The 20,566-nt window shown below is 44.3% G+C and overlaps 2 long non-coding RNA genes across 4 annotated transcripts; one reads left to right on the forward strand and one right to left on the reverse strand.

Moving 5' to 3' along the window:
• Window positions 1-9,207: 9,207 nt before the first annotated feature.
• On the reverse strand, window positions 9,208-18,968 carry LOC130145472 (uncharacterized). 3 transcript variants are annotated; one of them, XR_008820575.1, is made up of 5 exons: window positions 18,846-18,968; window positions 18,296-18,448; window positions 14,529-14,645; window positions 11,203-11,263; window positions 9,208-11,073 (listed from the first exon to the last, which is right to left on the reverse strand). It is a non-coding gene; the product is annotated as an uncharacterized LOC130145472 (long non-coding RNA). The 3 variants fall into 3 exon arrangements; XR_008820573.1 differs by having other exon boundaries at window positions 11,203-14,645; XR_008820574.1 differs by having other exon boundaries at window positions 9,208-10,123; window positions 10,793-14,645.
• LOC130145469 (uncharacterized) lies at window positions 17,156-19,124 on the forward strand. The gene is made up of 2 exons (XR_008820567.1): window positions 17,156-17,455; window positions 18,785-19,124. It is a non-coding gene; the product is annotated as an uncharacterized LOC130145469 (long non-coding RNA).
• The last annotated feature ends 1,442 nt before the right edge of the window (window positions 19,125-20,566 follow it).

A 20,566-nucleotide genomic window follows, 5' to 3' on the forward strand; every position in this document is an offset into this window, starting at 1 on the left:
GTAACAGACATGATAAATGCTATGAGTAATGACAGATCCATGTGTTAACAGTACTCTATCAGCCACCTACTGGCTCGTTTCTTCTTTTGATAAAAGCTTTTCTCCTCTGGTTATGTATGAAAAGCAAACTTCTTGTGTGAAGGTGGATCTCTGTGCAGAAGCAGTGGGAGCAGAAGGCAGAAGTTCTTGAGTCTTGACTGCGGCTGTGAAACAGACTCGGTGCTGATCAACTGATCAAACAACTGGTGCTTTTTGCCTCAGTTTCCTCACTTGTAATATTAATAATGTCTGTGTTGTAATCACGCTGCAAGGCATAGTTAATACTTGCATGGTGGTGCTTTGGAGATGCCAAGATAATCCCAGGAGATACCAGTATTGTCACTAAATCAATTGTATCTACACAGTGAAAAAAAAAGCAAGCACAGATGCTAACATAATGTTATGTATTTTGGTGCAAAATGAAATAAAAATCTTGCCTTCTGTCCTCAGATTTCTTGTCAAATGTTCACTGCTTCACATGCTGAAGCAGTTAGTAATACAAAGTATATTTCTATCCTACTTTATTTTACATAAAAAAGTGAAGAACCATGACTGAATCTTAATACAAAAAAAGGGCTTAAGTTACATTCTCTTGGGATCATCTGTAGCAGAGCGTAATAAGTTTCTCAATATCTGACCTAATTATATCTGTCCTTCTAAGTTTTGTTTCCCATAAGAGCTAAATATCTATGGTTAAAAATAACATTTGAAACTCCTCCAAGTTCCAACAGAACTTTTTCAGCCTCTTTTAAATTTAAAAATCTATTTTTGTTTTAATTTTTCACCCAACTTTAAAAAATTATGATTTTGAGGCTGGCATTTGAGAGCTGGAGGGGAAAAAATTAATTACTTTTGTTTATTTCTTTTTGGAATAATACCACAGCTATCAAAACAAGTGACAGAAAGGCACCGGGAAGGAAGGATGCTTTTGTGGCTGAAAAGGAATTGACTTTGTTAGAAACTTATCTTCTAGATCATGTTGATGTCTCCTGACAGACAACCAGGCAATTCTGCGATGTTTGTGTGTTTGTCCCTACCTGAGCACCCAGTTTAAGCCGCTGCCCCAGAGCAACAGCAATGGAAGGTGACACAGGCCCCAGCCCCTGTGACCCATCAGTCCTGTTTAGAGCATCCTGTATCTGTGCAAAAGCTGGCAAATTGTGCTAGTGTTGGGACAGTAGAATCCTTCACACTCGTCTTTTTCTGCTTATTATTTTCTGGCCCTGTTATTAGAGGGCTGGCACAGGCCTGAGGCTGGGATGCCTTGCACCTGGATCCACTTCACACAGCAGTCAGAGTGGCCATTTACAACCTTTGTGCCTCAGTTTCCCACCTGTAATCCATGGAAAACAGTGCTGACCTTCCTGACCAGACACTGCAAGGCTGAAGTCCTAAACATTTGCCAAGGGCTAGAAATCAGCTGTAGGGTGTTTAAGAAATACAAGGGATTATTATAAGCAGTCACACTTCATTCCCAGGGAGGTTGATAATAAATAACATTTATACAGCACCCTCCATTGTGAAGAGACCAAGAAGAAAGGGAGTCTGCAAACAGGGACCCAACCAGGATTTTTGTATGGGAAATTTAGTTCAGCTCTTCTCTGTTGAGAAGCTTTTTCAGCCTTGTGGAAGGAAGAATCTGGAGATCAGATTGAGTATCCAGCCTTGCGCACCTGCAGGAGTTCTGCATCCATCACTGTGGACGGGCCATAAAGCCTCGTCCTGGAGCTTTATAAATGGTGCTGCCTGGTCGCGAGCACCGAGCTGGCCTGAGCTCCGTTTTCACGGTCCAGTTCACGGGAGGGGGGCACAAGCTGAACAACAAATGCAGTTTATAATTGCCCAGCCGTTCTGCTTCGAGGGTCTGGGAGACTTAAATGTCACAGTATACAAATGGGAATTGTTGGGAGAAATAGAGCAATGCAAGGCTCAAAGTGATTTCAAAGGCATCCGAGTCCGGTGCTTTCTTTAGTTCACAGCACAGGTTCCAGGCTGGAGCAGATAGCCTAAATTCCCTCAGAAAGAGGCAGCAAAGGGCCGGGGGATGAGGCGGCAGGTCCTCAGCCGGTCCCGTGTTGAAGGGGTCTGGTTTTGTTAGATGGGTGGCGGAGCACTTTGGGGGTTATGATATTCCCAAAGGATTTGTGCCTTCATATCCCTGCAGGCTGAGACGGGCCAAGCTCCCTGATTTCGCTGACCTTGCCTCAGCTGTGAGGTTGTTCTGCTGGTGCAAAACTTGATTGCACGCTCTGAATCCTAGTTTAGCTGAAGCATCTGGCTTTTCCCTAAAAACTCAGATGAGGGACACATTCATACCTTTCCTGTGGGCTGCCTTAGGACCACGGGCTGCTGTGAGTCCCCAGCTTCAGCTGCAGCCCTCTGCTACAGGGAATTCAGGGCAGAGCCAGCCAAAGGCTCCTCAGAACAGCTGGCGGCACTGAGCATTGCCATCCCGAGGACAAGGGGCCAGGGCTGGGTTGCTCCTGCCACAGGAAAGGGGAAGGAAGGGCAGCACTGTGACAGAAACCCAGGCTTGTTACCACTGCCTCTACTGCAGAGATAGGAAGGGTGAAGACAGAAGCGCTGTTGCAGGATGGGGCCCTCCACCTACCCCTAACGGCAACTGCTGCCCTACCTGCCTGCGCCCCTCAGCCGGCCACCACAGCCGTAAGCCTGGTTTCCCAAGGCTGATGCATCATGTTGCTGTGACAGCCGCCATCCTGTGCCCATGCCCAGCACTTGCCCCACGTGGCAGTGTGGCAGCGTACGTTCCCCTGGGGAGCTGTGGATCTCCATCTGCAGCACATCTGCACTTGGTGGCAAAACACCATCCAGTCCCTGCAGAAGGCTTGGGTAATATCAACTATCTAGATGATCATTGTAGGTCCCTTCCAATTGAACTATTCTACGCTGTTCTGTTCTGTTCTGTTCTATTCTACTCTATTCTATTATATTCTGTTCTATTTTATTCTGTTCTATTCCTCACAGAGCCATCTTACTCTACCCAGTGGTGGGATCCCATACAGCAGGCATTTTGCAAGATGTCTGGTATTAAGGCCTCTCCTCCAAACAGAGAAACCATCATGTTTCAAATCAAAAAGAGAATCTGCAGTGAGCAGAGCATCCCGCGTTCATCCCTGAAATAACAGAACCACTGGGCAAAGGAGGAAAGAAGACAAGACAGCAGAGCTGGGCTTTACTTACATGAGATCCCAGTAAATTTAGTTGGGGACTGGAATAAAGCACTGGTACCCTGGCTCACTTGTAATGCAAGGGGGATTTTACATGTGAATTAAATGCAATGTGCTTCTGTTCTCCATTTTCTAGCTGTTCTCCCCTGGATAAGGTGTTGAACTGAGGTTTTTTTCTTTTACCCATCTTTTTTTTTTTTTTAAGAGTAAAGTAGAAAGTAAGGATCCTAGACACTTCTGAAAGTTTAAATAGCCCCAATTTTGGAAAACGGTTCTTTTTCACTAAGATGTTTTCTAACCAAAAGATGGTTTGCAAGCATTGAGCACGTGACATTCTTTGATGATATATCACAGCTCTACCACAACCACTTTGGGAAGCAGCAGATGAGAAAACTGCTATTATAGAAAAGCCAATGTATATCTATCTTGAAATAAAACATCTACAATTCTACCAACATTAGGCATCCTATTTTGGGAAGACTGAATAAAGGACTTTTTTTTTCCCCCCAGAAAATAGTGACATTTCCAAAAGCAAGATATTCATAGGTGATGAGACTGATTTACAGAAATATGTGCACACAAACATTCACTTGCTCCTAGACTGTGAGCAGGAATGTCAGAGACTCATTTCTAAATTGGGCACTTGCACCTGCATGTGTAATATTCCAAACATAGTAGGTGCTTCTGACTGTTTTCTTATGTCTGATTTCAAAAAATATGTTCCTTGCTAGATTGAATTCATTACTTCCCAAATATCTTCTTAAATGCAAGTTTTCATGTGATATTTACCCCGGTGTTCTCTGCAGGATCAGTTTTGATGTTATGTTTTTGGATGTTATTTGTTTTCATTGTTCCATAACAATTTTCTGTCCTCCCTTTAATTTCTATCTGATGTACCAATAAACCTTTATAATCCTGATACGCTGTTTTCATAGTTTCACTAATTAGCTCTTTGAAGAGACTGGACAAGCTAGACCATCCCTCAAATAAGTAAAGCATTTCCCTAACGTGGACATTATATGTGCCAAGAAATTCCTGAATTTGAAGTTTGAGTGTTGCCGTACTGCATTCGAGTATGTCAGCAGCAGTCACGGCTGTCTGTCCTCACTAGAGACCTCTCATTCCCAGAGAGGCTATTTTGCACCTCTAGGTCACCACATCTGCCTCTGCCAGTTCCAGTAAAGGGTTCCTCATCCCTCACCAGGAAATATCCATATCCACCCCCAGCAATCACCTGTCCAAAGCTCATCATGACAGATTCTTTGCAGCATCCTAAGAAACAATTCGGATAGCCAATGTTGGTTTACATTTGTGGCTAAATACTGCCCACGTGCCTCTTTTTAAATAATGGCTGCTTTTTTTTCCCTTCTTTTTTGGTGTCTAGAGCAAGTTCTGATCACCCAAGCAAGGCCAAAGCAAAGACATTTTAAGCAGAGAGACATAAAAATAGGATCCTCTCCCATGGCAATTTTGTATTTCCAGCGGAGCTGCTCCTCAGTTGTTACAACAGCCTTTACACAATAGCTGCTCCTTTGCTCCTCTGCGTAGGGAGGTTTCAACCAACAGAGCTCAGCTCCCTGCGTCCCTTGAACACGACGGCTGAGCACAGGCTGACGGGCTGGTGTGACATGCAGCCCAGGTGCCAAGGCAGACTGGGGGCCCTGGCAGCTCAGTTGTGCAGCTCACCAGGAGGTCAGAGCCTGCGCACTGTACCCCTTCACCATCTGCTGACCCCTGCATCGAGGAACAGGGGTCCTCTTGTTTCTAACTGCTGCAGGCTTGCTGAAGGGAATGAGGGTTTGTTCTACCTCTATCTGTGAGAGCGTTCAAATACCAAAGTTAAATCCAGGCTTATCCTCTCCTTTCTTTACATAAAAGCTCCCACTCAAAGCAGACATGTTCTCAAATCTATTATCCCCTATATTGTTCATAGTGGTTCTAATTTTTCCCACGTTGCTCAAAGCTCTATCCTCAGGTGACTGTTCTCTGAGCCTTAGCAGCTCAGCTTTACCTTTCAAATAAAATTTATCCATTAAAAAACAATTCCACTGCTTTTTGCAGCTATCATTTTGTCACATATGGATTTATTCAATAAATGCTTTTAATAGCAGCATTTCTAGGCTTTGTTTGTCAAGAGCTGCCAGGCTTTTACAAGCCAGGGTTGGCACAGACACTGAATTGCCTCTCTGTACCCAGGGGAGAGTTCCCTGCTGGTCATGACAGAGGTCCTGCACACACAGCTAAATGAAAGGAAATTAAAAATATGAGTATCTACATAATTCACAGCCAGTAAATGGTGGAGTGTATCAGGCTACCAGCAACTTCTGAACCTCAGCAAATCTAATAAAAGCAGGAGTATGTGATTTTAATCTGCAGTTCCAAGATCTACCCAAAGACCTAAAAGCCCAGCTTCAACATGAGTACCAGGACAGGGGAACTATGTAAGGGCCATCAGCAAGAACAAATTCAGCCAGCCCAAGGGCACTGGGAAGTAACAGCTGACAGGACAGAAGAGAGAGGTCAAGATCAGTATGCCAAAAATCTTTCATTCCTGAGTCAGCCTGAAATTAAGCAGCATTGCTATTGTCCGTCTGCTGCCTGCTGTGGAGCAATGAGTGTCTAGCATTTGCATCTCGGTGTGCGTGGCATCCACCCATGCAGGACTTCACACGTGTCTCCTGAAGAACTGGAAAAGATCATGGTTGTTGAAAAAGAGAGTGAGTCTCTTCTTTTGTTCTGTTTCCCCAGTCCCTTGCTTTTTCTGAGGTCTTCAGATGTCTCTTGCTAAATCCTTGGCCCAAATTCTCCTCCTTGGAAGTGGCACAGTACTAAGTTTGTGTAAAGCAAAACTGAAGAAGAAAAGAGAATACATTGCCTAATATTCTTTTTTAGGTTTTCCAAGAATTATAAACTCCTTCTGGTGCCTCTTTTGCTTTCTTTCAATTAAATATTTAATACATTCAGACATTAGGAGGATTTCTTTTCACTCATCTTCCTCCGTTCTTTCCATAGTTACCCACAGTCCCACAAGGGCTTACAAATTAAATTCTCTCCATACAGCGTTCACTCTCTCTATTTTCTGTACTGCAGCTTGTATACATTGTCGAGAGGAGTCAGAGACAGCAAAGAACCAAGTAAAAAGATCCCTGCAGGAATGCAATGTTCGATTATACAAAGAAAACCCACAGTTTAGATTGCTCATCCTTATTTCCCAGAGGAGGCCTCATAATGTATTTTTTCTTTGGCTTTTTAAAAAGAATTTCCTTTTCTGGTAAAATCATTTTACCTGTGAACTGCAGGCCAGGCTTTTGGTCACATTTACCTCCTTTTCCATTATCAACTGTTACATACTGTTCTTCCCCACCCTCTGCCTCCAACAAACGGCTCTGGGGTGTTTCGCAGCACTCCCTCCCCGTGGCTTTGTGCCTGGGCTCCAGGACCTTCCACCAGCTCCGGGTTTCCTGGAGGAAGCCTGGCTTCATGCGAGCAGCACAGCGGGTGCTTCTCAGAAGTGACAGCGTGTCATAAATGCATTACTGTTGACAACAGTGATGATGAGATCCCTGGAGAGGCCAGGAAAGGCACGAGTGTGGGGCCCGAAGTCCCCTCTCATCTCCTGAAGTGCTGTACCTGTCTTATGGACAAAGAACAACTTCTGCTCCCGGAGCTGTCAGTCAAAGCCAGCTTCCTCAGTGCTAAAGTTACTACAGGATAACTCTTAAAAACATAAACGGGAAGTGCAGTAGTATATATAATTCACCAAGTGTTTCAAGCTGTGAACTCCCTGCCTCCTTGCAGTCCACAAATTTATATGACTCACAGCCATCACACCTATGTTATATGTTCATGCATATACGTGTTTTGATATGTTCGGTATTTTGCTCTTGTCTAAAAATAAAGCTGTAAAATGAAAGGGGAAAATCCATTTACTCCCTTACACTTTATGTTGGAAACCTGATATTGCCTCCAGTTTGCCGTCTTCCCAGCTGGCTAGATACTGTATCGTTTGTGTTGGACCTCCTCCAAGATTAATGGCATCATCCGTACAGTTTTAACAGTCTAATCTTGCTAAATCTCTTTGTTTTGAAATTTGATTGTGCCTGATCTTCATTATTTTAATTGTTTAATGTATTATAATTAAGGCTCAATTAGATCTAACAGATTCCAGTTTAGCCCAACATATTCACATCTGTCTGCAAGCTGCGGGAAGCACAAGACAAACCACGCTGATTCCACGCCAGTTTTTTAGTCCAGGGGCCAGGTACTATTTTTGCCACTGACTTATGTTTGACTGCAGGCAAGTCATCTACCTTTCTGTTTCTCCAAGGGATTCCAGTTTGCTGTGTTTATAGCCTAACGGGGTCTCAGCACTGGTTGACATCTTTACACGCAAGTGTTATGGAAATAATAACGCACAGCCCATCCCATACTCAACTGCCTTCTAACTGGGACTGACTCCTGTTTATACGGAGCACAGGAAGAAAGACCGCGAACACAGAGGCTTGTAAATATGCATGTCTTTTCAGCGTAAAACATGGAAACCTCCCTTTCCTCCCCACCCACCTCATATCAAGTTCTGGCAAGATTTTGGTACTTCCCGGAGGACAGGCTCTCTGCCTACGTAGAGAGGTACCTCCTACTTGCTGTGCACGATGCAGGCCCGTTGCAGCCATGCCAGTCATCTCCTGAAAACGCCGGCCTGGCCTCCGGATCCCCTGCACCTCCTCTCCAGCAGCGCATCTTCATTCTGCCTGCACCCAGGTTGCAGGGAAGGAACTCTCTTTGCCGGGGAGCTAAGAGCCGATTGCTTCTTCCGAAGATGGAGCTGAGAAACGAGCAAGCAGGTACCATGTCTTCCTTTCAAACAGTGAGCAAAGCTGCCTACCTCCTCTTCCCCATCACTGTAACCCAGTACTTCAGTGGGAAGAGCACCCTGGACACAGTGGACCCAGATTCAATTCATTCCTCCACCTGAGAGAAGACAAGTCCGTCAGGGTATGCTTCTCGCTGTCAGGCTTCACAAGGGGACCTTTAGCTCCTACTAAGTATGTGTTATATTTGTACAAAAATTAATGACAGAACATTGATCCTGAAAGCAATCACATCCTGTTGGTCTGCTGGCCAGAGCTCACAGCCAAAGGTGAGGAAATGTGGTTCTGCTCCGTGCTCTAGAACTATTTCTGTGTGTTATCTGGTGATTATTACTGTGTAAAATAAATAAACTCAGATTACCTTTCTGAGGAGTATCAGGGTTCCCTAGCACCTTCCTTGCAGCGGTAAGCAGCATGGTGAAACACCGAAACCACACTATAGATAACAAATCAGACCTTGGCTTCCTTCATCATAAAAAAAGATGGGAAGAAACAAACATATGCAGAAACCTGCCATTTTCATCTCCCCAAGGAAACCACATGTTAATGCCCCCCAGCCTGATAAAAGACTTTCCCTTCGGCATTGCAGCCAGCCAACTGTGCGGGGTTGCTAACTTGACAGCAATGAACATATGCTCAAAGGAAGACAACAACAGGTGTGACACAAAAAGAGCACATGCACTTGGCCCAGCAAAGATGCCCCCCACTAGGCTACAGAACAAGCCCCCACTGGTACTGCACCTCTCACAGACACTGGGTTTGGAGTATCGCTGGTTTTGCGGGCTCAGCAGCCAGCCTTCCCTCAAAGTGTCTAATTCAGATTAATTAAGATTAAGACCCTCCCCCAAAAAGACTAAGAAAAACAGTACCTTACTGTTCAGTAAGATACATACTGCTCAGTATAAAAGAAGCAGAGGAAAGGATCTCCAGCAAACATGGAGATAGAATTGAGATTTTAAAGCCCTAGGATCAAATAAAAAATATGTGCTTCCTTTATTTTTAAATCCTTTTGAACGTTTTTAGATCTGTAAAAATATTCAGTTAGAACAACTGTAATCAAAATAATATACTGTGTATTGTTGTAATCTAGTTTGGGGATTCTTTTCCACTCCCAAAACGTAACACAGGCTTGTTTGTAGGTAGAGAAACATTTTTATTTTTGCAATTTATCTTTTCTCTGAAGAAAATGCACTTTTAAATTACATGCAGAATGGATTCATAAATTTGAAGCAGTTTGCAGGCTGTTGGAGCTGAAAAAATAATTTGAGAAACTGCAGCGTTTTGGCCAGGTATTCTCACATCCAGCCCTTTCCACCGAGCCAGTCCCGGCGCTGGGTACAATTCAGCTGATGACTTGCCCTTTGTTAGGCTGTCAGTCGAGCTGCCGAGCATTTCTGACTCAGGTGGGCAGAACACTTCACACCCCAGTAGCCATGACCACAGACTGGGAGGAACCCAGCAGGAGCTATTGTTGCCAAGGGAGAATTTGTCAGAGCAAGAAGCTCGCTGGGGAAGGGAGGAGCAGGCCAAAATCACCAGCAAGGCTGGTCTGTGGGAAGAAGGGGGGGGTGGGGGTGATTTTTGGTTGGTGGCAAAGCACCAAGGCATAGAAAAAGAGCACTTTCGAGCCACATGTACCCAAATGAATGTATCGAAGAGCCATCTGAACACCGTTCGAGCTGCTAAGCCTTGTTTACTTGGAGAGATACGCAGGCGATGTACATTCTTCCGTGAATGTCAGAGTGGTGCCAGGGACCGCATGAGCCAGAGGCAGGGCATGGCTAGCACTCCTAAATCTTCCTGGGAGTGGCATGCTGCACAAGTGTCAGGGGAGGCTTCATTTACAGCTGAGGTACAGGTACGTCAGCCTGGCTTGTGACCCAAGAACGTGCAGGGAACTTCCCTGAGTTTGCGTCCAGCTGCTGGAGGGGTAGGTTTGGTATTGCAGATCAGGTGGCTGTGCACCGAGCTTAAAACTTTGGTTAGAGAACTCCGAACCGTGTCGGCCTCATCACCAGCTATCTGTGACATGGGGAAAACAAGTAGTTCAGAGAGCTTCTTGGTCAGTGGTGAGTAGCTGTGGCGTGCGTGCGTGCGTGTGTGTGCGTGCACATGTGCGTGCACATGTGCGTATATATATGTATTTACCTTCTAGTACAAACAGAATCCCCTGACCCCCTCCCAGTACAGGCTGCACCCTGTCCCAGTAGAAACTGGAACCCCAGTCCCTGTCCCAGTATAAACTGGCAGCTGTAGCCCAAAGCACCTGAGCCTGAGGACAGCAGGCAGTGTGCTGATTTGGTTTAGCGTTAAGTCCTGCAGGGCACAGGGAGCTGGACCGGATGATCTGTTCTGTGTCACTTCCAACTTGAGATCTTCTGTGATTCTGTATACTGCACTGACTCATGGATTTAAGCATGCTCTGTGGAGTTCAGGACATTTTAGGAACTTCCTGCCTGAACATCAACCATAGCTCTAGCTGGACACTTCCAAATCTCCACCTTGTCTTATGACCTGCTTATTAACACCCTCCCACCCCATGCGCTTTCCCCTAGTTGTGGGATGCAGCACAGATCTTTCCATGCTTTAAGACCATCTGAAGATTTCATCTGTAGTAGTGATTTCCACTACCTCTTTTTCTTCAGCCACATTCTGAAAACAGATACTCTTCATACTTCTTTTATTACCCACCTTCCTTTTCGTTTTCACAGCAGGTGGAACATTTTCTACAGCAGGTTTTTGGGGTTTAGGGTTTTCCCCCAGATCTTGTCCCTCCACCTATTCTCCTTAGAAAAGCACCCAATCTTTGCTTTTGAGTTCTGAGCTTTCATTGTGCAAACCATCTTCTCTGAAAATTGGCAGTGGTACACATCTTAATCCATGGCCTAGCAAGTCTTCCTGTGTGCTGTTATCTCTATACAACTTTTTGTATTTGTAGGCGTGAGCTGTAACCAGTCTTGGTGACAGTTTTTCTGTTAAAGAAGAAAAATGACATTGTAAAATCTAGAGCTGATCAACAAATCTGTTGGTGAAGCTCAGAGGAACTCACAGCATTCTGAAGCTAAGTCTACTGCTATTACAGCTGCTCACGTGCCACTTACTGTATCACAGAGATCATTTGGTTACAGTCTAGTTGCACTCTTAATGAGGCTAGTCAGGAGCCTGACAAGTTTGGAAGAAAAAAAATTTAACTTAGAAGTAAGACATTAAATATTTGAAAGATAGTAACATCCATAAACTTGGTAGTCTCCTTCAGTAGTTTAACTTTCTTCTCATTGAAACCTCATTTTCAGGTTACGTAACAAGAAAAAGAGAAGCCAGAAGTTGGGGGCGGGGGGTGAGGGCGGCACAGGGAAGAGTACCTGCACCGTGGGACCTTAGAGCTGGAGGTTTTGCTTCAAAAATCTTTCCTGGAGGCTTGGGTTTCAAAGTCTGCCCTCGATAAATGACGAGAAAGATTGGCTTGGTAACTCTGGCCCTGGCATGCAAGTGGCAGCATGGGATCTCAGCCCCTTCTTCAGCCTCAGTTCTTCCATATGGCCACAGGCAAATCTTGTGGGTGTTTGCCTGAGAGCTTTGTCCCTACAGAGCCTCACCCTGCAGGACTGACTGGGTGTAGATGTCAATTTGCTACTGACCTTTAAACGACTATAAAACTGTAACTTGGCCACACTACAAGCACTCCCACTAATTTTATACTTCCTGGGGCTTATCTATTATACAAAACCAGACAGGTTTCACAAACTGAGAAGTTGTACAGAAGAGCAGCTTTTATCACAGCCCACTATGCATGTGCGTATTCTTTGTTTTGACATCAGCTCAATCGTGTCCCGTTTAGATAATTGACCAGAGAAGAACTACAAAAACTTTCCTTGCTACATAAAGTATCCATCTTGAGGAAGAACCTGACAGAAAAGACAAAAAGGAGGCAAGGCATTTTTCTTTGTTTCTTCAGCTGAGCTTATTTGTAAAATATACAACTCTCACATGCTTTTTTTAGAGTAATACAGACCCTGTGGGACAGCTGTAAGTCTCCATACCTTATAGGAGTATTCTCAAAACATTGCGACGTTGGGTTGGATATACTACTTGAAATGTGTGTATAGATGAAAAAAAATTAAATAATTATCTTTTTTTAAACTAGATTCACTAGTCCCACCACACAACGCTGGGTCTTTAAAATGTCAGGTAGCTGTCAGGGGGGCACAGTAAGAATCCACAAATGTTTGATGAGTATAAATATTGAAGCAGGAGATTCTCCAGTCAGGATGGAAAGGGGTCAGTACCAAATAGTTTTGTTCCAGCTATTGACACGAGCACATCCTAACAGCCTGGTTGAACTTTTTGGATGAAGAAACAGCCATTAACTGGCTCCCACCAGGGTATATCTGAGACCTCATTACTAAATCAGACAGAATTCTTAGGCTGGTTAAGTTACAGGAACTGATGCTGTGCCAGGAGACCAAGGGGAATACAAAGATAGTAACAGACTCTGGAGATCCTTGGAGGAAAAACGGTGTTGAGGGTGGGAAGGAGGAAGAAGAGGCAGGGCATGAGAATCAAGTTGCTCTGCAAGAAATAAAACAAACAAGGTGGGGTTTGATTCATTGTTTTGAAGGACTTGCATTCTTTGCCTCCTAAAATTTCCTCTGCCGTAACAACCTCAGGTTCTCTTCAGAAACCCGTTCTCTGTATAGGGCACTTGCTATGCTCAATCAAAACTCTTTGAGCATACTCGGGCAGGCTGGCAGCTCTCAACCACTATATAAAGGCTGGCTTCCACCTGCCTTTTCCACAGCGCAGGCATTTAATTACGCGCTTTGTCCTCTGTACAGCTGCAGTTTTTCACAGACCTTATTTATCTTGAGATTTCAGCTCATCTTTCAAATTTGGTTGAAATTGGGTCCCAAAGTTTTTAAGGGGAATTGCTGAATGTACAGAGAGATAAACAACACAATCTCATAAACCTCCTTTCAAAGGCAACCAGGCTGAAAAATGCCAGGTTTTAATTTCTGATCCTGTTCATGCCAAATGTTGTCTAATATTTCAGCAGCAATCTGTGGCCCTGAGAGCCTCTTTCAATCCTATCAAGAATATAAAATAAATTGTGATAAATGTAGTCAGTATAAAATAAAATGAGTTGAAATTGGTTGCTGGGATGCAAAACTGAAGTTGACAGGCAGTTGTGAGGAAACTTGCAAGAAAATGCTTATTTTATGTATTTCTTTGGGGCTTAGCAGCCTGGAGCTGTCAAGACAGTTTTGCACATGCTCAGCAGCAAAAACAAGAGAACCGAGTGATGCTCCCAGTGGAAAATATAAGTTCCTACTGCATTACAAACCTTCAAGATTAGAAATGCTATTAATGCCTATAACTTGAATACAGTTAATTAAATATGTATTTAGGGGGCTAAGTTGGCCTTCTAAAACTACATCTTCAATTTCTTTAGTAGCCTGTTGTGATAATTCTGCCAAGGGCTTGTGAAAATCTAAATAAAATATATTAGTAAGTTCACCTTCATCCATACCTCTATTGAACCATTCAGGTATCAGTAGGACATTAAGGAGATTTTTCTTCCTAGAAATTGTCGGGTTTTAGACCACCTCATAAAATGACTTTGAAGTGCTGTGTCATTCCATTTTTAACTTCAAAGGATCATCTAACACACAATGCAATGTATTAGTAATTATTTGGATTACCTTATGAAAATATAGGCTTGGTATATTACTTATTGATCCTTTTAACGGCAAATGTTTATAGCAAGAGTTTGCATGTATCCTATAGCAGCTACACTATTTCATTTCTGAGGTTCTCCAGAAGTCCTCAGGGAGTACCCTGTGAGATGGGTAACATGCACCCTAGCATTTTTTCTGATGCCTTCAACTTTAACAGCTATTTCTAAATAGTGCATTTCTAAAGAATGTACAGAAAATAAATAATCTGTCATTTAAAAAACAAGAGACAAACTCAGGATAAATGCATACAAGACAAGAAGCTCTGAAATTAAGTGGCAGAACTGATTTGAAACAAGACATTATGGAGCCTTTTTCCTGACAGTCAACATTAAAATAACATTAGCTAGTAAGCACAAATAAATAAAAAATAAGTGCAAAAATAAATCAAAGTAGGTATAATAGAATAATGTTAGTCTGAAGTTTGCTTCAAGACATCCTGTCTCTTCTGGTAACACTTTTTAACTATTATGTTGCTTACTCAAGAGCAGTTACACATAACGGAAATGAATACAAGCTAAAAAGAGTTCCAAGTTCCCAAATCCCAGTGGCTATTGTTTGCAAAAATAAAAGAACTGTTTTCATCTATAAACCAACAGAATTACTTTGGATTCAGTAATTCAGCCCTGTGTGGAGGATCAGAATAAGACCAATGCACATTTACTTTAGCAATACCATATTAAATTCACTCAAACTTGTACTTCCAGCCCCGGAGGACCCATGTGCAGTCAGTGCTCCCAGCGGAGTGGGTGGCCAACCGCCTCCATGCATCCCACGGCAAAGCATGCCCATTTTGGCACCATCCATCCTTCCTGTAGGGAGAAATGGAGAAGAGAACATGTGATAGGCTCTTCCCACGTGTCTTTGGAAGACAGCAAATACCTCAGCATTGGACAATCGGTTAAGAATGCAAATATAATAAAATCATAGTATATAAACCATATATATTTCACTTGCAGACCTCTGTCTGGCCAAGTGTTTTCAAACGCTCATGTTAAATCTCCTTTTTATTGCTGATGCTGGGGATATTTCATTTGATTTCTTCACGGTTCTGATGACTGCAGCAGCATCTCTAAAATGCTCCTTACCTGTATCTCAAAATAGCCTGATTAATCAACCATATTCAAGAGTGATGAACTTTGTTCTTCCGTGCATCTTTTGAGTTTGCATCTAATATTGTAAAATCAACTCAGGTACAGAAACAAACTGAATTTTTCCTGGGAAAGTAGATACACCCAAAGCAATGCCAAGGTGCCTGATTTCAAAATAAGCTCTCAGCAATTCAAGAAGTTGTGCACTTGTACATTCAGTATGTCACTAATGCTCTTAAACATTACAATGAAAGGAACCAAATGAGATGCGTATATGGACCTATATATATGTGACAGCCTTGCCACCCAGACCTCTCAAATCCTCTTTTCAGCTAATTGGTTGCAGGAAGTTATTACAGCCCTTCAAGTGCAGCCAGGTCCTGATGTTCTCCCCCATCTCATATGCTAAATGTCAGAAATAAAAGTTCTTTAGATTAAATTCAGCTCTTGGTGACCCCTGTGTAAACTTACAGTCTTTCATACCTTTCAAGAGCTTTTTCTAAACAAGGAAGAACAGCATCTAGCTTCCTTTCTGAGAAAGATCAGTAGGAAGTAAAGAGCAATGCCAATTTATCTTCATCATTTGGTGACAAGTCCTGTGAAAAAAGTTGCCATTTTACCTTACTTTTTTTTCCAGCATCAGGGAACGTGCTAACTTACAATTCATCACTTCTATGCCATTTATTTGATGGGTATCCTGACATCCTTCTTGGACATTTGTCATTTCGGTGACAAGATGTATGCAAACATTTTAAAATTATTTTTGTGAAAATGACCTTTGCATTTTACTGACAGTTGAATGTGAGGAATCACCTGTGGGGACTCTTCCAGCCATGCATTAACTCTCTAATACGTGTACTTAAACCAGTCCATACACAAAATCATTTGAGAATTTTAATCCAAGGTACAGGATTACTTATGGAGGATGCACTGGTACTTTGATTCTTCAGCTAAATGCATCATTTTTTGTAAAACTAGACTACGGACAGGCAGGTGAGCAGGTTAGAAAAGATTCTGAGGACATCTTCAACAAGGCAAAGAGAAAGGCCATGTGAGATCCAGCAGCTCTAACTAGTTTCCACTCAGCAACGGAAAACAGCAGCCTTATCCACAACTTACATGTTTTATCACTGGCACCTAACAGAGAGTCAGATTCTGATTCATTTTAGACTACTAGGGGGGTGGGGAACGACGACAAAAAGAAAAGTCAAGTCTCAAGTGTAAAATGCATCTATCCCTCACTAAAGTGCCTCAGTTGGGTCAACCTTTAAGAGTGTCCTGAGGAGGAAGGGTGTCAGTTGATCCAAAAGCACGATCAGGCTACAAAGAAGAGGAATAAAAGATCTCATTCCCTTGTGCAAAGCTTGAAGTTTGGCTTGTAAATCACAGGCTGTGGCCAAGCAAAGAAATAAAGATAGCTAGGACATATTCCTAAAAATGTTAATGAAGGGTTTATTCCAGAAAGGTGGTAATACTCCAACACTCTTGCTTTTGCTAAGTGGGGTCAAGAATCTCAAAGCCCCCCAGAAGCACACAGAGGCTGCGTAAGAATACTCCTATATACAGTATAATCATGTTGCCTTGAAAATCAGCACAGAAAGGTATGTAACAAAGTCACCACAGTCAGGATTTTGGGCAAGCAGCTTTCGCAAGAGTAGCTCCTGACAGCAGGAGAGCACACAGCAGAGCTGCCAACTCATTTTTTTCCCTTGCAGGCTGTAGATTTGCAGAATCATCTCCTGGTCTCCAGAGAAGCGCCCTTTGCTAGGCTGCCTTTCCTCATTTTCCTGTTCCCAGGAAAAAAACCAATCAATCAGAACATCTCCATTTGCTAGCAGCAGCCTGGTTAGCACCACGAGTAACCACCACTGTGCCTTCCAGTCCTGACAGCATTCTCTGACTTTTAAGAGCTATTCCTACAGACTTCCTGGACTGCATTCCCTGGCCTGTGTGAGGGTGATCCCCCAAAACCCCTGCCATCCTCTTCCATAACCCTGCCTTGCTACCCATCCACTGTTAATTGAATATGGTTAAGCACAGGGAAGAATAACTAAACACTTATGAGAGAAAGGATGGGAGGGAAGAAGAAAGAACTATATAATGTGTTAGAAGGAGAATAAAAGGTATCTGGGATCATTTTCTTGCTCTCCCTCCTCCCATTTCTTCCTCTCATATAAGAAAGTAAAGTAAGAATGACTGTAAATAAACATACATATATGTACTTTCATATGCAAATGTGTCTAACTCTACAAATGAGTTTTTGCTCCTAGCTGCTGACAAGTACGCCTGACAGTCTGAGATAGTGAAAGTGCAAGTCATCGAACAAAAAGCTGTGTGGAGAGCAGCAGAGAAAATGCATTTGAAGAAAAGGGAAACTGCTTAAAGCCTATCTTTTTAAGAGACCAAGTTCCCTGGTCAAAACTGCAATAAGCAAGACAAAATAAAACATTCCACACTGGGGGGAAAGTGCAGGAAATGTAAGAATAGAAGACAGCAGGAGAGTATCTGTTCAAGAAACGACATATGCAAAGGTGAGTAAAGTCTCATTCCATGGATCCGTTTCAAATGGCAGTGTTCATGAAATCCAGAGGAGAGGAAATGGTGTTTGGCAAAAATACCCCACTTAAAGAGGAATTAGTTCAGTGTCTATTGACATATGGGGCTGTTAGCAAACAAAAAACATGGTTAGTGGCAATTAGGGTTATTGCAGGAGACGTTCCATTCACGTCAAAACCAGAAATAATGGAAAGGACTGAATGGAAAGGCTGATGTTTTCCTTCCACAAAACTATTAACACTGCCTACAGCATTGCAGCCTACTTCACAAGGGGTTCCCCTATATTTCCTGGAGATACCAAAACGCGATACATACTTGCGCTTCATCTAACGTATGCTCCCAGTCTGGATTCTTCATGCACTTCTAAGAATTACAATTTCTCCTGTATCAGTTAATTTTTCATCATGTTACTGCAAAATATTCAAGTACCTCTGAAAATGTATAGCCTATATTTGGGCGGTTGCCATTTCAATGAGACTTTTCTACAAACTAAAGGTTTAAAGCTTATGTTAAAAATGAACTCTGTAACATAACTTGAAGCAAGTTGCAGCAAATGCTGTGCCATCATACCATCTGTGTTCAAGTACAGTTCTCAAGCTCTCCTCCTATTGCTTCCTAAAGTGGAAAATAATGGTAAAAAATAAAAACATAAGATGAAGAAGCATTGTGTATTGGAATACATAATGATCCTGAGCCTTACAACACTTGTTTCAAAAATTAACTCTGCTGTATCTGAATATCCCAACAAAGCATCATTGGGGAAGTAAAAGGAAGGTTATATTCTTAACATTTAAATTAAACAGTGATGTTCTCACCTGACACAGCTAGTAAATTCCAGTGAGCTTTTATTTACCCAGCATTGCCCACTTTGCTTTTTTTTTCTTCTCTCTTCACAACTGTTCCAGCAATATTCCACAGTAATGCAGGTGAAATTCATTAAACCTTGGAGTAAATGGAAGGCACTAGAACTGACAAGAAATCAAAGAAAAAAATATACCCCACTGTTAAATCAATGTCTAAGATAACAGAAGTTTAGATGGACAAAATAAGTACGACAAACTCCAACATACATCTTAGGCCATGAGAAAGGGTAGTAAGGGATCCATAAACAAATCCTATAGGTAAAATGCCACCACAGAAAACCTAATGGTTCTTTATATGGTACAATTTTAAGGGTAAATGAAAAAAAAAAGCCCTATTCTTAACAGAGCTTAAAATAGCACCTTTCTGATACTTAGTCAAAAGGCAAGATCATTATTTTGAAGATTTAGAAATAAACCTCTGTTCTGGTCACTTTCTCTCAGGTCTACAGTCACTTGAGCACTGCAAGGTGGAAGGAAGACAGGGAGCGTGCAGAGAACCTACCTCAGAAGCGCCTGGAAAAGACAGGCATGCAGGCAAAACTAGGAAAGCGTGAGGCAGAAGGCAGCACATCTGCAGGGGAAACCGTTGACGCTGTTTTCTCTGGTAGCCTATCAACCTGGTCCCGGCCAGTCATTTGTCAAGAGCACTAACAGATTCCTAATTTCCTCTTGCTTTCTGAGAAGCAAGCACCTCATTCTTCCTATGCTATTTCATCATACGGCCCTACCAACAGATTTTTATGATTCTGTCTACAGAAATACATGCCTGTCCTGCACTGTGGCTATTTCTGCATGAGTTGTGTTGAATGATTATCCGAGCAGGAGTCACTCAGAAAGCTGGTAATGCTTGATTTCCAGTTATGGCTCCACAGCTGGGATACAGTAACTGACCATGTGACCAGAGCCTGAGGTTTTACATGAGACCTTGCATTGAAATGGAATAGGGTGGTGTGCTCGCGGGGGTCTCCCGCAGGCAGGAGAGCCTGGAGCAAGCCCCTGGGGAAGGAATCGCTCTCTCCTGCTAGAGATGCTCCTGTTCTGTGGCACTGCCAGATACAACCTGTGTCTGCATGAAAAAAATGTCTCTACCGCCTCTATTCTGCCTGGCCCTTTTCAAAAGATGTATCGAGGTGCCTTCTCCATCATATTACTTTCCATCTTCTAATTCTGTGAGAGGGTACTGATCCCCAGAGCGCAGGAGAAAGCATATGAGAGATGCCTCATCAACATCTGGGTGGTGCTGGCAGAAATACCCCTTTGCCTTTCAAAGGAGAGGCTCGCAGGACTGTATCTGCAGAGCCCGCCCGCATGTCCACCCCACCATCCCAGGCAGGGTCTCTCAGGGCCGGGTCACCACTCCTCGGGCTCCCCCCCAGGCTCCTTGCGCTGAACTCCTCTGGGCCTTTCCAACCCACAACCTCCTTCCCACTCCTGATTCAGGATTAGGTACCCGGCCCGCGGTTCCAGTCTTTGCTGGGCACATGCAGGCTGTGCCGGGAAAGACCCTGTCCCTTCAGTACCCCGGGAGATCACCCGCCAGCCCGCCTCCCTCAGGGGGACCGCACGCTTCGGCCCTGCCACGGGCATGGTGCCGGAGCTCGGCCTGCCTGCCCTGCGGGGGCTTGGCAAGGGGGGGTTAACTGGGAAAACTCGGCCCTCCTGGAAAACACAAAGCCCGGAGAGTGGGGTATGTCATATGGGGGGCGCGGGGCGGGGGTGGCACCAACACAACCCACGACCGCGTTACGTGGTGCCACCCCCCGAGCCCCGTTTCCACAGGCGCGGCGGCAGCTCCTCCACCGCCGATCTCCTCAGCCCATCAGCGGCGAAGGCGGGGGGGGGCGCGGGTGAAGGGGCCTCTGCGCCGGGCGGCGGCCGGAGCGGGCCGGGCCGGGCCGGGCCAGGCGGGGCGAGGCGGCTGGCGGGGAGTCAGAGGCCGCAGCTGTGTGGGCGGGACGCCGCCTCGCCCCGGCCCGGCCTTGCGGCAGCCCCGCAACACAAACGACCCCCCCCTCCCCCCCCCAGCTCCGCAGTCAGGGAGGGGCGGGGGAAGGGGAAGGCGCGCGCCCGCGGGCGGGGCCGCCACCTCTAGGCGTGTCCCGCCGGCCCGCGCGCCGCCGGCGCCCGCGGCTGTTGGCGAGGCCTCCACCCTGTGGCGCGCCGGGGGAGGCGCGGGCTCGTGCTCGCGCCCTCGCCGTTGCCATGGCCCCGCTTGACGTCACG

The sequence above is a fragment of the Falco biarmicus genome, chromosome 3, assembly GCF_023638135.1.
Source record: "Falco biarmicus isolate bFalBia1 chromosome 3, bFalBia1.pri, whole genome shotgun sequence".
Taxonomy (NCBI): domain Eukaryota; kingdom Metazoa; phylum Chordata; class Aves; order Falconiformes; family Falconidae; genus Falco; species Falco biarmicus.